Source organism: Pleurodeles waltl, chromosome 9, assembly GCF_031143425.1.
Source record: "Pleurodeles waltl isolate 20211129_DDA chromosome 9, aPleWal1.hap1.20221129, whole genome shotgun sequence".
Classification (NCBI taxonomy): domain Eukaryota; kingdom Metazoa; phylum Chordata; class Amphibia; order Caudata; family Salamandridae; genus Pleurodeles; species Pleurodeles waltl.
Genome location: NC_090448.1, coordinates 844,525,326 through 844,538,901, shown reverse-complemented (window position 1 = coordinate 844,538,901; position 13,576 = coordinate 844,525,326). Strand labels below are relative to the sequence as shown.

Genomic DNA, 13,576 nt, shown 5'->3' with positions numbered 1-13,576 from the left:
TCAGGAGACCGTCGTCATATTTTGCGAGGAAGCGCATTAATTTGTGATGCGCCACTGCGGAGAGAGGTGCGGAGGTCTCAGAGGTGGCCGGAGAGACACGCGCGAGGGAGTGACACTGTGTGATTGATGTGGTCTCCGCCTGTGTCACCTTGCCTCAGCGCAGAGTGCGACGTCACATGCGCACTGACGCCACCATACACCTATGTGAAGTCCTATTGTATTTTCTGCGGTGCCCTCTCAAGCATGTATTGTGAAAAATAATAAGAAACCCCATAAAACGAACCTTACTCATGACCCTAGCCCATCCTATCCCACTATCTGTTCGGCGCCCCACCCCCCACCCCAGAGGCTGATATTACCTTTTCGGGCTTAACAGCACATCCCTATATCCGGGTGAAGCTAGGTGTGTGCAGTGCGCCCTGCACATTGGCAACTGCCACTGTCTCACAGCTGTCTTTAGATACGATGTCACAGCTGTATTTTTAGCAAAACCGGTTTCAGACAGAGAATAGATTAATCAGCCCTTGGCAGTTACCGAATTTAAGTTCATGTCAGACATCAAAAATATCACTGCAACCTTAGAGAGATTTAGAGCACTACTGCCATTGAAAGGCTCTCTGGGAAATTCGAACAGAGAAACCGATTCAAACGAGTTCAAATCAGTGAAATAGATTTGTCGTCCTGGACATTTAGTCAAGTCCATTGAGTTTCAGTGAAATAATGTGCCCATCGGTGAGTTTCATCCAGTGAGGCAGACAAACCGAGTTTCATGCAGTGAAACGGATGTCTGAGTTCCTGGCACTAAAACAGAGAGAGTGTCACCTGGCCACTGAGGCTGGGGGGTGACTTCTGCCAGTGAGCATGATTGGTTGAAATTCGAGCCGTGTCTTGCACCCAGAGAGATTCAAAGCGCCGAGTCGAGCACCCTGAAGCGTCGGCACTAGATTGAGTGAGTTTACGAAGGGGAAACCATCGGTATTAGGCAGGGAGCAGACTAGCTGAGTGACGGGCAGCGAAGGAGCCCGGATTGTGTCAGCTAAATAAAGATTCACTAGGTAGGAGTCAGTGACATGCTCGGTGGCAGTGAGCCTGCTCGGTGAGTGACAGGCAGGGAAGGGGAACCGGTTTGTGTCAGATGAATAAGGATTCACTGGGTACGATGCAGTGACAGGCTCGGAGGCAGTGAGCAGCCCTAGGGAAGCAGAGCCCGATTGTTTCCGGCATCCAGAGAGATTCAGTGGCTTTGGAGGCTGTCACGAGCTCGACGAGTCTGGTGAGTTTTAGTCAGTGACAAGTGCTGCTTAGTTTCTAGGCACACAGAAACCTGCCATGGATTCGAGGCAATGGACCGGTCCAGGCATACCGAACGGTTGCCTTGGTGGGTCGCAGTGGCCGACTCAGTGAGCTAGGGAACATCCTCAGTGAGCTTTAGGCAAGGAAGTAGAGGCGTTTGGTTTCGGATATATAAAACGTGTTTTTATTTGTATATATTTTTGGAGTTTTATATAGGATGAACTTGGCCCAAGGGCACTGAAGGGCTTCACACGAAGACCAAATTCCATTAGGCAAGGACAGATTATCTCTTTTTTAAAACGTGGGGAGATTAAGTAATTGGCACATAATCACAGGCGGTGGAACCAGCGCCGGGACTCGAACCTGCTTCACCACTTCCTGAAGTCGGCAGCTGTGGCCCTTAGGCCCCCATCCCTTCCCAAAACATTCCCTGGGTTGGATGTTAAGAAGACTTTGTGATTTTGGAGCAATGAAACTAGTTCGTTTAGCTTCAAAAACTATGTAAACTAGAGCTGTTGATAAAAACACGTACCTGTACGGACCTGGAGTCCTAGTTTTGTAGCGCAGATCACAACATAATCCTCACTCTTATCTTCCAACAAAAAACAAAGACGAATAAATATCATGTAGCTCCGAGTCTGCCGGCGGACTAGCGCCTCGGGGTTCCCAGTGCACAGATCCAGGCGCTACGAAGCGCGGGGCGGGCTCAGCACTCTCCGGGCTGCCCGTCCTCCCGCGAGCCCCGCAGGCTGAAACTGCCTAAGCCGCTGGCTCCCCAGCCCGGCGAGCCCTTCCACGCCTCCTCTTCCTCCTCCGCCGCCGCCTTCCTCCTCTCCCCTGCTCCTCCTGGCAGCCGGCAGCAGGCAAGGCATCATGCTCGCCCCCTGCGCCTCCCTCTGCGGTCCGCCCAGGGCTCTGGCATCCCCCCGGGGGTCTCCGGCCTCCCTCTGATCCCCCTCCCGGGGGACGTTGGTGGCGAGCGCGGGTGGCCTCGGGCTCCCAGAGACTGTCCCAGCGGCAGCAGCAGCTCTCGCCTCCTCGTCCTCCTGTGGTCGGCTGAGGAATGAGAGCGCTGTGTATCAGCACCCTGGGCAGACTGTGGGCTGTCTCACTCCCCGCCCCTGTCTCTCCGGCTCCCGCGCCTCATTCACTCTGATCTTCACACGATCCGACTGCTGACTGCTAATGTGAGTTATGCCTGCGATGCTCCCTCCCCCCGCCTGACGCCCCTGGAAGATGTTTAGAGAAAAGATTTCACGTGATGGGCACCTCTTCCTCTACCCTTCCCTTTCTGTCTCTTTTCTTTCCCTTTCCTCACGCCCGTCTTGCTCCCTCTCTTTTATTTCTCTCGTCACACAAACCGCCCACCTCTCTCGCCTTGCTCTTTCTGTTCCCGCCTTCCTTTCCCCACTCTTTTCTTCATCTAATTCAAAGCGCCTCTCACCTCTCTCGCTCTCTCTCATATGCACATTATCTCACTTACGCCCCCCGTCTTTAACTCTCTCTACTTGTACTTGCTTGTCTCGCCTCTTCCTCATTTACCCCCTTCTCTCTCTGGCTTTCTCCTCGCCCCTTTCTCTCGCTCCCCGCCTGTCCTCTTCTCACCACATCCCCATTTCCTTCTCGCTCAGCAGCGCCCCGATCTCTCTCGACCCCCTTATGTTTCCTCTATTACTGAGGCCCCTCACTAACGCTTTCTTTACGCCCTTACGCTCCAGTTTATCCCTCACACACCACCCGACCCCACTCACACGGAAAGATCTTTATAGAAATGCACTCGATGGAGAACCTCGTTCGTGCCCCGTTCTCCCCCAAGGGTGGTGTTAGGAGTGCTTCGGAGGCCCGGCAGTCTCTTAGAGACGGACTGCCTGTCTGCCTCTTTAACCCCTCAGGGGTGGACGCAATCTGCACACGCCCGTGGAGTCTGGAAGGCACAAACTGGCCCCAGAAACAGTATTACTCAAAGCACAAAGTTATTTCTTGTTCTCATGATTCGGAAATTACCGTGTTTTTGAATAAACTTCTGTAAGTCCAACAGCCGGATGTCTCTATCTCTATTCCGTTTTTACAGTATCTATCTATCTATCTATCTATCTATCTATCTATCTATCTATCTATCTATCTATCTATCTATCTATCTATCCCAACTGAAAAGGTCAGCAACTCTTGCCATACTTTCCCCCGTTTGTCTCATTCCTGTCACTTTTTATCTTTCTAATTCTCTCACTCCTCTTCATGAACCTCCAATGACCCCCCCCCAATCTTTCTCGCTACCTTCTCTCTCATCTCAAACAATCACCTTTCTATTTCCACGTCTCCCCTTCGCCTCCTCATTTCTGACCCATCACCTCTCAGGGCCCCTGTCTATATCTCTCACTCTTTCTGTCTTCCCTGGTCTCGCCCACCCCATCAATGTCCTTCTCTCAAACCCCATGTAACGCACTTTCTTTCTATTACTGTCTCTTCCTCCATCTCGCTCATTCGCTGTGTCGGCTCTTTTTCTCCCCTTCGCTCTCTGACTCTTACAGTCGCCTCTCTCTTCTGTCTTTCTGTCGCTATATTTCTCACCCAGACTTTCCTCTTCCTTCTTTACGTATTCATCTCACTCTGCCTTTTACCTCGCTCTCTCCCACCTTTCTCTGTCCTGTCGTCATCTCCGTCTCACACGCTCGCTCTCTCCATCTCTTTCTCTCCATCTTCACCGTTTCTCTCTCGCTCTATCTGTCTTTCCCTCCATCTCTCTCCTGTCGTCATCTCCCTCACCCTCTCGCTCTATCCATCTCTCTCTCCATCTTCACCGTTCCTCGCGCTATCTCTTTCTTTCCCTCTCTCCATCTCGCTCCTCGTCCTCACCTCTGTTTCTTTCTCTCTCTCCCGGTGTAATCTCAGCAGTCCTTCTTGTCTCAGTGACATAGATTCGTATCGTGAGTGCTTCCGGCTGCGGCACCCGGTCCTCGCCTAGAAGGCATCCAGGAAGGCACGAGTGCCCGGGGCGGGGGCTGAACCTCGGCGGACCCTGTGCACGCCTCACAACCCGGCAACTCGCCAGCAGGAAGCGGCTCTCACTTCCACCCTTGTGACGGTGCCTCATCAAACTAAACCCCATATGGTTATTTAGGTGCCGGGGAGGGGCATTGCCGTCTTTTTAAGAGTTTTATCGTGTGATGTTTTTCCTCGTCTCTGGTGCTGTCCACGCGAGTTACTTAAAAACTCGTCGACGAGCTGCAAAGAAGTTGTGACTGAAACGCATCGCCACCTCACCTCAAAGTGATCGGAGCAGGTAAGCAGCCCAGTTCCTGCCGCACCGTGTGACCTGGGACAGCCGTGTTCGGACCTTGCGGGCTCACAGGCTGAGCGGAGTTAGACACCGCCGAGGCTAACGCTGCCTGTAGCGCCTGGACTCGGGCATCAAGCGGTGTGTGTTCGTCTCCTTCACTGAGCACCATAGTCCACCAATGTTTTGCTACCCATTTGCTGCAGGGTTTCTGGGCACTGCTTCCAGCTCGGAACTCTAAAAGTCCTGCTCTCACCTTGATTAGAATGAGGGAGCGTCTGTATTTCATCTGGCGTCAGACGACAATGCGTTTCAGGGATTACTGGGTCACTAGTGAAGTATATATTGGTAGAAACATACATGTGTGCGTCTTTGAGGGCACTGTTTCAAAATTACCGAAAATCTTTCTTCTGCGAGACCTGTGGGTAGATAAACAGTCACGTTCGTCAAAGTAAAGAGAGGTTTGCTTTTAACTGTTTGTCATTCCCACCCTCTGTCGAGCTCCGGGATGGCTAAACCCATCAGATGGCTCAGTGGTTGACCCCTGTTGTTTGCTTGGCTTTTACGTTCACTGAAGTGCGGAGTAGGGGCAAGGGGCAGGGTTTGATCGAGGACACAAGTCGTGTTATGAGTGAGGAAGGTTTGATTTGGGGGTGGGTCTGTTAATACCTGATAGCGACTACTAGTGACCATGCAATTATCGACTCCCAGGGAAGGCTAATTAACATAATGGGGGGAAGGTAAATTAGCAGGTGTTAATACCTCCAAAGCATAAAAAAGAGGAAGATCAACTAACCACTGTTAGTGCCCTGAAGGCATAATGAAGGGGCACGTAACACCTATTAACACCTTTACCAGAGAGAGCAGTAACGCATATGCGTGGCATTCACTTCCACTCGTTTGTGACTCAGTACCCCTGTAGTAACTGCTCATTTTATATTCATCAGAAATGTATGGACCCCCCTTCCCACACGCACCTTCCCTCCCCCACAGAAAGCAACACTCATGGCCAGGAGGCTCCAAGGAAAGTCTATGCTGCTTCCGAGTTCAGACTGTGATTTGAAGGTTCCGCGACGCGATTTGCGGGGGGTGGTGGGGACGGGGAGTGTGTGTGTGTGGGGGGGGGGGGGGGGGGGGGGGGGGGGTGCTTGAATTGACCCACAGAGCTCCACTTTCTCCCCCCCCTCCCCCCCCCCCCCCCCCCCCCCGTATATTTAAGATGCATGTACTGCGCAGGACGTGGGAAACTGTCGCGCTGCTGTACGCGCGGGACCCGGGCAGTCGCGCAGTGTGTTAATTGCCTGTGGAATATTGTGTGTAGTGCTCGACCCCTCCACGCAGTGTGTGCTGCATTCCTCGGTTGTGACAGGGGAGTGTGAGAATAGGAAGGTCCCCACAAAAAAGGCAGCTCAGCAGCACCGATTCTTTATCCATAGTCTTTGAAAATCAACCCGACTTTTATAAGGAATACGGGAGTCACAGTAAACGTCGTGCTGTTTCAGAAACCTAGAAACTTGTGCTCATGCTGGGGACTAGGAATACTTCTTTTTGAGCAGTACAAGGGGTCAGCGGCGCAGCTGCAGACGAAGAAATCAAGAGCTCTGGTCAGAATCCTGTCTTCCCTTGACCCACTTGTGTGCCCGTGGACAGATCCCTAGCAGTGGTTCGGTTCTATCTTCTCGCCAAACCTGAGTACGCCTCGGGCACTTTAATTTACAATTTCCGCTGCGCAAAACCATTCAATCTTAATTTACAACGGGAGCATTAATCATAGTGAGTATTTGGCTGCATTTATAGCGCTTGTGTGTACGTCTCACCATACGTTCACCCCAGAGTAAACAGATACCGGGAGGCTCCTTTTATTGCATATTTTCTCATCTGTTTACCTGCTGTGGTCAGTGTTTGTAGTTTCTGCCTCCCTTCCCTGCCTTAACCAGAAAGCCTGGCAACCATGTCACACTGAGGAGCTGCAAAACAAAACTCGTATCCAAACACCTGTCCTTGGAAGACAAAGCCTTGGTTAAAATGACATCACACTAACCTTTCTATGGTCGTCTGAACAGTTAAAAATGGACTTTCTCAATCATTATTTTTCCTACTGCTTCTGCCACTTTTTAACGCAAAGTAAATCTCCCAACAAAAGCTGCCCGGGTGGTTGGGTTTATAAATTTTAATGTGAAATTGTACTTTTTTCCCCCAAATTATAATGGGAGTGGTAGGGTTTTGCGATCACACTATGTGCTGAAAATAATATACTTTTAATTGATGGCTCCAGGTTATTTAAAAAATGCATTTTGGAGTTCTAGAGTTTCTGTGCTTCAGTTGAAACAATTGGCCTAACATCCCAATAAACTGTTCTGTAAAAGGAATGCACAGGACTGGATATAGCTGTCTTGGTGGTATGGGGTCATCTGGAAACTTTCTGTACCTTGCCCATTGTTGGCGTGGTTCACAGAGTTATGTTTTTTTTTTCTTTGAGTACATGCGACTTATTTCTAAAAATGAATGAACAAGAGACATCTTTTCACAGAAACATTTTTGTGAATTGGCTAGAGCCCGTTAACTCTTTGACATTTACAGAGACTTTGGGTAGGGTGGTGAGCGGGTCAAACTTTCAGCATAGGCACACAAATTGCCATGTCCTCAAGTAGCTAACAAAAAGTTGGATGCTGGGATTTTTTTTAAACATTTTTAAAAACATTCGTACCGCTGTTGTTCCTCTGACGTCACGATTGCCTCTGCAGTTTGAGTTCCTGAGTGTGAGAGACAGTTTGACCTAACAAGCTGCACTCAGAACGCTGCTTTTCTACTTTTGCTATTAGAAATGCTCCTGCTTAGGTGCCTAGAAACAGTTTTATTGCTAAATGTGCTATTTGAAGTAATTCACTAATACCACTAGTGCTTAGGGTGGTTGACACTGGTATTTATTTTTATGGAGTAGGCGTTGTTTTTCACCGAGAGTAAGAGAGAGTGAAATGCCCAACCGAGGGGAATGGAAAAGAAAGACAATTTAGAAAACCAGTGAAGAATGCTTGAAAGAATGGGTGAGAATGCCCTTGACAGGTGAAATAAATCGAGAGGATATGGAGGGTGCCGGAGGAAAGAGGCATTTGTTTAGAATCAAGACTAGGCCCGCTTTCTATTGGGCAGCCACATCGTTCACAACCGAAGGCGAGTTCCTAAGAAAAAACGTGCGTTATTTTACTTTAAACAAACCGAGTAACTCACGAGCCGTCCTTGGAGGCGCAGGAAGGGCCCAGAAGTCCGAGGGTGCTTTTCAGATCCTTATCTGAGGCCTGAGCCCAGCCCCCTTGACAGACAGCTCAGCTCGTTGCAGCCTGAGGGTGAAACACATTACTCTGTCAATGCACTGACAGCAGACATCTGCTTTCAGCTTTCCCCTTGACCTTCCTCGCAGAGCCCCAAAAAATAACGTACCCCGGAAGAAGCAGACTAAGCCCCCCCCCCCCCCCCCCCCACTGGAAGGTTCAACACTGCTAGCGAGGCACATGCAAATATCAGTTTTAAATGTGTCGGACTATAACTTTTTATTTATTTGTATTGCTTATTTAAGACCTAAAAATCATTTAAACAGCACGCTAAAGACAAAAGGCCTCTAGTTGACATCAATATTCACCCTGACTTTCTTCATAAAGCTGCTTCACGTTTTAAATCTTTTTATTCTATTTACGGGAGGTAATAGAACTGAGGTTCACGGAAATATATTATATGTGTCCAGGATCACACCCCCCAAGTGGAGGTAAACGAGGATGAGCCATGGCTGTAGCTTCACCTGGAAGCATTTATGCCAAGAAATCACATCTCCTCCCTGGGGAGGAGATAACAGGAGGAAGGAAATATTGAAAGGCCCTTACGATGGATGTCAGAAAGAGGAGTGTGGGTTGCGGATAACTGCAAACCAGCCCATGCTCACATCTTGACTACCATTTCGTGACTTTCTTGTATTCACATGCTATATTATATTATTCACATAAACACTACATGTGGGGGAGGGGCAAAGGCACATAAACTATAGTGCTTAATTGAAACCCCATGTGCACCAATATCAGTGCACTCCGTCCCAAGAGTGTAATATCAACAAACTCACACATGCAGAAGCACCATCATTATAAATATCAGAGATTCATTTTGTTTAATACTTTCAAGTTTGTAAGACCATTGACATTGAAACGTTTTATCACTAACTTTGCTAATTTCAATATTTAACCTGATGGAAGTTTCTTCAAACTGGTTTCTTTAAAATTGAGTTGATACGTTGAGCCCTGATGAAGACAAGAATTAGTAAAAAAACACACCCGGTCTGCCACATATGGAACACATTTTGGAATATTCAATGCAATAAATGTATGATATTTATAATGATGGTGCATATGTGAGCTTCACTAAATTATGTCATGCTATGTCACAGTATTGTGTTGTAGGCCAGCTTATGCCATATTTTTTAATGTTTCTCTGTATTATACTGGGTTATGCGGTGTTGTTTTCCCTGCCCGGCGGGCACTGTTACTACTGGCATCAAATCGCTTTCAGTTGTGCCCCTTAATGTTGATAGAGATCACCAAGATTTTTATACTGTTCCGCTAACTTATTGCATTTTGTCTCTGATGACGTAAATCATGGGTCCAGGAGGCCTGGATTCATGCCTTAGGTTCAGGAAAACTTGTAAATATATATAAATAAGTTCCATTCAGACTATTGCATGAATATTTACTTTATGAAAAATTGGCAAGTAATTAGGCCTTTGGAAATAAAGTGGACACTCCTGATTAAACAATTACTCTTTATAAATTATATCCCGCTCCCTCCTCTTTGCTTTGCGCAAAACATACAGGATAAAATCAGGTAACTCTACATTGTAAAGCACGTACACACTTCCTGCATGTAAACATCCACAAGGAGGGTGTTATGTAACTAACATCATGACACATCGTGCAGCACACAACTGGCCTGGGTGAATCAACTGAAACTCAACTCACCAGAATTGTTACTTATTCTCCAAATTCTTGGGAGTACAAGTTAGAGGGGACACAATCCCTCAACCTGGCATTTCTAACTTGTTTTAATCTTGCATGCACTTTTAGAAAGGCAGTTCTACAGTGTAACACAGCTTTCAGGAAGAAATGCTTGTGGGTCGAATCACCTACTATATAATTATATAATTATCTATTTAAATTAAAATTTGAGAGTATTAAAAGCAGTTTATCCTCCTTGCTTTGTGGGACCTATTCGATCACTAAAATTTTAGCTGTTAAGTTTTGAAAAGTCTACAAATTATACAAAGTATTACTTTTTTCAAATTCACAAAACTTTTTCTGTGGGTAACATTTCTTCAGGTAAAATTTGTGCAAAATCTTTTTCAGGCAAACACCTTTTTATGAGGACCTACTCACAGTAACAGCTGGATTTTGTGAAGTACTTTTTATGCGAAAGCTGCATTCGCAGGATGTGTTTCCCCACAATCTTCTAAAACCTTCCAACCTTCGAGAATTTTGCAATACTCACAAAGTTTAAAAAACATAACAACTTCACAAAGTTTGCTGCATAAAAGTTCACAACATGGTTTGTTCGATAATAAACTGGCTTATGGTGTATTGTCTGATTCTGCTCTCACCTGAGACCCATTTAAAATCTGAATACCCTGTAGTGAATAAACAAGTATGTTGGGTTGGGCAAAATTAGAGAAAAGACCGACCTAGAGTCAAGTCAGGAGCCTAGAGTGGGGCTTGTCTAAAAGTTAGAGTCTAGCCATTCACAGAGCTCTCGCATCTGCAAGACATGTTTAATTTCTTTTTCCGCTCTTATTTCAACTGCATTCCTATGCAGGGCATAAAAGACACATTTTAATCTAGTTCAATACGTCGGATGTTGCATTATTTTTTTGAGAGAGAGGGGAGTGTGTTGACTTGTCTGTGACTCCCCATTCAACTAGGCCCCAGAGCCAAGCCAGAGCCAATCCTTTGTCTCGAACAAGGCTTGAGCCTGCCTCAGCTCGCCCACCTCTGTATGTGAGTGTATGCCAAACTTGAAATCCGAGATGAAATGCACAACAGAACTTCGCACTTCATAAAGAACCTGCGAGCCAGACTGTAAACCAGCTACACCAGACGTTGGTGGCAGACAGAAACTAAAAACCCTGGCATGCACATGGCAGCCTCTCTTCTAGAAGCAGTTTGTAGAACAATCCAAGGCCCGGTCCATGTAGGATTTGTCGGAGTGCAGGCTCCCATGAGTGCCCACACGCACCTGTTGCACCAACACCCTCAGACTCGCTCTTTAAATGTCGCCCATTAGGAATCTCTTATTATACTTGTGACGTGCTTGGAAAGAGATGCATTAGTGGGTTTGTGTGATTGATTCAGCGTTCCTCGCGCTGGCCACGGCTCACATTTTGAAGAGCTGAGGGATGGCGCTGCATTAATCTTCGCAGTCGCAGAGCTGAAGCTAATCATTTATGTGAGGCGTGGGATTCATTGCCTTGGCGAGGCCGCCATCCGGCAGGCTCGCGCCAGAAGGAAGGGCCTGTCTCTGTCCACGGGACAGCATTCCTCACAGGTGAGCCTCTGAGGAGGCAAAGGTCACGCACCTGTGTTTACAAAGCAGGCAGTCATGAGGGCACTTTGGACAGGCTGTTTCTAAGAGCTATGGGCTTGTTTGGGTGAAGGCTACTAGCAGAAAACAAACTGATTGCTTCATGGCTTCTGAAGAAGGAATCTCTGGTTTTACAAATTTACGAACTATACCATATTAACATGACCGGACTGGGAAACTAAAAGCAGCCCTGACAGCTATGTTCAAACCAACCCCATTCCTTTCCTCTCCTTGCTCCCTTTCTCATATGTTTTTGGTCTCTTACTGTCTGCCTTACTCCTCCCTCCCTTCCTATCTCTCTCTCGTGAAACCTCCCAGTGTCTGCATCAATTAACCTCGGGGAGCTGGTAAAAGTGACAGGGGCTTCACTAGAGCCCCTGAGCTTTCAAAACTAGGCTCCAAAGGCTGCGGACCACCAGGGAAATGCTAATGAAATAAGAGGTCTGTCCGGCCTGGTGTATTAACATACATTTTTGGGCCATCCAATGAGAGGTATAGAGGCCTATAGTAGCTAGATGTTGGGAGGGAGCCTGTCAGAGGTAAAATATAATATTTTCATGACAAAGCAATGGTGGGGCATGATGTAAACGTTTTCGATTCTCTCTTAGGAAGGATAGGCTCTGGGCAGATAATGGCCTGTCCTTTTTTTTTGTGAAAAATGTTAAAATCAAAAAATCGGAGCAGCATTTTTTTCTTTTCAGCTGCTTAATGTTATTCTGAAATGTCGCTGATTTTATTTCGTCGTTTATTTTGCAGTTTTCCATAGCACAGACGTGGCCGAAAAGAGTGATAGTGCTTTACAAGGACATGATCATAAATTCAAGATTTAAGAAGCAGAAATCAATAATTAGTCTGGAAGTAAACAAAACTATAAGTTAAATGTCAAGTAAAATTCAAACAGATTATTTACAATGATAGAAAGCAAATATGGTTCATCAGTCTAATAACAGGACAGAGTGGGCTGGAGATTAAGGGTCATGGAAAAGCAAACATTAGGAAGAGGACAAGAAAGAGTAAGAAAATGACAGAAACACATTTAGATTCAAGTATACTGGAGTTTATTCCAAAGCAAAGACTTTTTACCTCTTTTTGGAAGGCAGTGATGAATTCTCAGTGGTTGCGAATTTCAGGCTCTTTTTTGAAAGCTAGAGGTTCTAAAAGAAGTGTTTCCAATCTAGAAAGGGTTAAACGCCCACCTGAGCTCTTCTGTTTCTCGGTATGTATTGAGTGTAACATTCACTTTTTTGAAGGACTATGATGATGTGCGGTGGATAAGTAATCTCCACTGGCTTTATGCCAAGACTTGAGTCAGAGTTAAATTGTTGGCAATTACTCAACAAGCCCTGTATGGAAAGCCCCTCAAGAACCTGATTGACTTGACACTTCTGTGCCAACCATCTAGAATTGTGGGGTCCATCAGTGAAGCTCTTTTCAAAGTACCCAAATCAAAGCGAGTGGGAGAGTCTTGGCAATCGGGATGTGAATGCCTTGAAAGAACGTTCACATGTTTTGAAACGTGAACCAAACTTATAGACATTAAGGCACTTGGTGAAAATTCATCCTTTGTCGTGTGTCACATTCAGAAAGTTTGTTGTGTGTACTTGGAAGCTGTATTTTGAATCTAAAGCACTATTTGAGTTAAATGATAAATCACTATTACAGTCCAATGATGATATATGTTGCTTATAGAGCCTCACCATTTTGAATAACCAATCAACATTTTTAGACTTTTTTGCTTCCTTTTTTTTTTGGCTATGTGTTTTGAATTTACTTCAATAGCATTCTTTTTAATTTAGTTTTCATTTTCATATCAGAGAGTCATAATATTGCATTGCAACACAGAAAGATGTGGAATGAGGGCAATCACAGCTGTATCAAGGAATTGCCACAAAACAGAACACAAGCAGCTGAAAGGTGCAGTCTATATGGGGCCTATTTAAGAGCCCCTGGCACCATTAGAACCCCACATTAGCATTATTTGTTTAGGCTAATATGGTGTTAGAAGGCCAAAAAACGGTGTGCCATATTTACAAAGCGGCATAATGCATGCATTGCATCACTTTGTAACCTTCTGTGCTACATCATGCCTGCACCAGGAATAATGTATGCAAAGGGAGTGTTCCCCTGTTAGGGGGGGCAAAAAATTGGCAAAAAAGAAATCTAAGAGATTTTCTTGCACCATTTTTTTCGGCACTTTTAATGCCTGCTGTAAGCAAGCATTAAAAAGAGGCTTCCATTGCGAACAATTGGCCTCTGGGTGCTTTGGAGGATTAGTCAGATTTTTTAACGCTCATCGTGCAAAGCGCCGGACTAGTGTAAAAAACCCTGATACTAGTCCCCTAACTACCACTATGGTGTGGCATGTTTTAACTACGGTGCACACATGATGACCTTAGCGGG

The 13,576-nt window shown here is 46.2% G+C and overlaps 1 protein-coding gene and 1 long non-coding RNA gene across 13 annotated transcripts in view; one reads left to right on the top strand and one right to left on the bottom strand.

Annotated features, from left to right (window-relative positions):
- Nucleotides 1-4,266, bottom strand: part of FLRT2 (fibronectin leucine rich transmembrane protein 2) — a 130,434-nt gene extending 126,168 nt beyond the window's left edge. For 3 of the 6 annotated variants that reach the window (XM_069208117.1, XM_069208120.1, XM_069208116.1), the window contains exon 1: nucleotides 1,826-2,635. The gene's annotated coding sequence lies outside the window, so the exon portion shown is untranslated. Of the gene's footprint in view, nucleotides 1-1,825; nucleotides 2,636-4,146 lie in introns of those variants that run through there. The other 3 variants (XM_069208121.1, XM_069208118.1, XM_069208119.1) reach the window with 3 other exon arrangements.
- Nucleotides 4,267-4,334: 68 nt separating this feature from the next.
- The window catches only part of LOC138260036 (uncharacterized), a 147,755-nt gene continuing 138,513 nt past the window's right edge, over nucleotides 4,335-13,576 (top strand). For 6 of the 7 annotated variants that reach the window (XR_011198798.1, XR_011198794.1, XR_011198796.1 and 3 more), the window contains exon 1: nucleotides 4,359-4,573. This is a non-coding gene — a long non-coding RNA (uncharacterized lncRNA). Of the gene's footprint in view, nucleotides 4,574-13,576 lie in introns of all 7 variants that reach the window. The other variant, XR_011198799.1, reaches the window with a different exon arrangement.